Here is a 2,844-nt window from a genome sequence, read left to right on the forward strand (position 1 = left end):
CCTTCGTATATGTACCGCACAGTGATGCTTACACATGGCACTGGGAGATTTGTTCAAGAATATTCATGGCCACGTTATTTATACTAGCTCCAAGCTGGAAACAAGTCGGATGGCCATCACAGCAAAATAGATATGTGTTTTGTGGTTCATGTGTGCGATGAGCTCTAAAAAATGCTGACGTGAAGTGAACAATAGTTACATTCAGCAGCAGAGTGAGTCACAAAGTTGATGTTGAAATAAGAAGCCAGATACAAGAGAACATATACACTGTGATTCTATTTATGTAAGGTTAAGAAAAAACAGACAAACTGGTGTTAGAAATCTGCACTGTGGTTACTTTTGGTGAGAAGGGGGGTCATAGTGATTGGACAAATCACAGCCGGAGTCTCTGGGCTCCTGAGCCCCATTCTTGATGTGGTCCTGGTCACATAGGTTCTCATTCTCCTCCCTCCTCCCGTCCTTCCTCCATCTCCTCCCTCCATCCTTCTTTCCCTCCCTCCTCCTTCCCCCCTCACCATCTCCCTATCCCAATCTCCATCTCTATCTATCCATGTTTTTTCACTCATCTGTGCCTTATTTCAACATGCCTTTTGAAAAGATAATACTCTAGGGGTGCCTGGGTGGCTCAGTCAGTCAAGTATCTGACTTGATTTCAGCTCAGATCATGATCTCAGGGATCATGAGATCGAGCCCTGGGTCTGACTCTGCGCTGACAGTGTGGATCCTGCCTGGGATTCTCCCTCCCTCTCTCTGCCCCTCTCCTGCTCACGTGCGCTCTCATTCAAAATAAATAAATCAGCATGTAAAAAAATAAATTAAGGGTAATACTCTAGTGTTTTATGCATATTTTTAAGATTATGAAAATAACATATATATAGAATGTTAGAAGATTAGGAAAAAATAGCCATAATTATCAAGCTCAGAGAATATTTCAACATTATAACACAATATAAATTGTCAGGTCTGGAAGAGTCATGATGTGCTGTAATTACATGAGAATTTTCGAATTGTAACAAGACAACAGTGGGCTCCTATCGCTTTTATTTTTTAGACAGCATTCTTCAATAGAAAGGAAACACAGTGAACTGCCAGTGACTCTATTACTTTTTAAGTAAATGGAATAAAAACTATGAAAACTTTCATTGCTCAGAGCTGAGTCATACCGAACTCTTTCAATCTTTGAAAGTCCTAAAGGACACATTAATATACAGATCTATAATGTATACAATGTGATAACAAGGTCAAGGGTCTGTGCTATGTCACAGATACATGCTTATCAGCAAGTTTTGGCCTAGCTTCATGTAATTTTTGGCCTAAGCCAAGTTAATCGTGTCTAGAAAGGATAGCAGGATATTCATTTTGTGTAGCCAGTTTTGCATACACACACACACACACACACACACACACACGAACATATTCTCCAAATAAATGCACACATGATTCAAACATGAGCGCTTGTCAAGCACACCAAGATTCAGGCTTTGGAAGAGATAATAAACCCATAAAGTTTCTAGACAATCCACATTGGAAACATATCGGCTTCACTATGAAGAGTTTCTGTATCCGAAACAGATTTGAGTTTTGAGAGCTCTCAGACACAGTTGGTATTATCAGTCCTTTTTTACGGCCATTCTGATGGGTAGATGATAGCATCTCCCTGAGTGGTTAGTTTTGTTTGGTTTTGCGTTATTTTTTAAATATTTATTACGGAAAATTTGAAACAGACACAAAAAGTAAAGAGAATAGTAGAATGAACCTGATTTACCTAACATGTAGTGGCAACAGTTCTCGGTACATTGCCCGTTTTATTTCCCGTACGTCACTACCTGCTTGTTGGCCCCTCCTCCCCCTCCAGGGTTATTATGAAGTGTCTCAGACATCAGGAGTGTCACATACTGTGACACATACTAGTGTCACATGTACCACATACTAGGGACGTGCTGGAGGCTATGGTTTTGTTACTTTTAAGCAATCTAAGAAATATTTTTAAAAATCTCCAATATGCACAATTTCAGATCTATATCCACCTATGGGAAAATACAAGTCACAGAACTTTACAGACCTCTAAAAATACTGGGATCTTAACTTTTTTTTTAGATTTGGAGCTAAAAGATTTCAAAAATCTTTTTAGATTTTTGCTTGGAAACTTGATTGCTAAATTCCGAATGTCATGTCGAAAGGTGTTCATGTATTGTTGATATACTTTTAAAGTTTGCATTTCTTTTCCCTAGGATAAAAGTCAACCATACACACTTTATAGCATGAAAATAACAAATTGCTCCCGGCTCCCTTTGGAAATATCCAGTGTTAGCTATTTATTATGATTCTTTTCAGATTTTCCTGTGAATACCTTTTACATAGTTAAGGTCGTACTTAGTGTTTCAATATTTTTCAAACCTTGGATAATATCCAAGTTTTTCCTTTTAAAGGAAAAATGTGAGCAACCCATGGTTTGCGGATCCCCCAGGCACCAGGACCTAATTATTTAAAAAACTAATTTGAGAATAATTTATTTAAGAAGCTATATTTTTTATCCTAGGAGTATATCAAGTCAAAATTTCACTTTGACAGAGACGTTTTTATAACCGATAAGATACACGTCTAGATTATAATTAAGAGTGAAATACGTTGCAGGGTTCTAGAACTCACATCTGCGAGGAATCGACAAAGCCTGTTTTGTTAAAAAAAAAAACAACAACACTGGACTACCAGATTGATCGTTCATAATCACGGGCAATGAAACTCCTTTGAGCCTGGAATTGGACCTTCCTGTCAAGTACCCCCTTACTGAGGAGGGTAACACTTAGCAACAGGAAGGAGTGAGAAGGATGTGACCAGCCCTGG

This window comes from Prionailurus bengalensis, chromosome F2 (assembly GCF_016509475.1).
Source record: "Prionailurus bengalensis isolate Pbe53 chromosome F2, Fcat_Pben_1.1_paternal_pri, whole genome shotgun sequence".
NCBI lineage: Eukaryota > Metazoa > Chordata > Mammalia > Carnivora > Felidae > Prionailurus > Prionailurus bengalensis.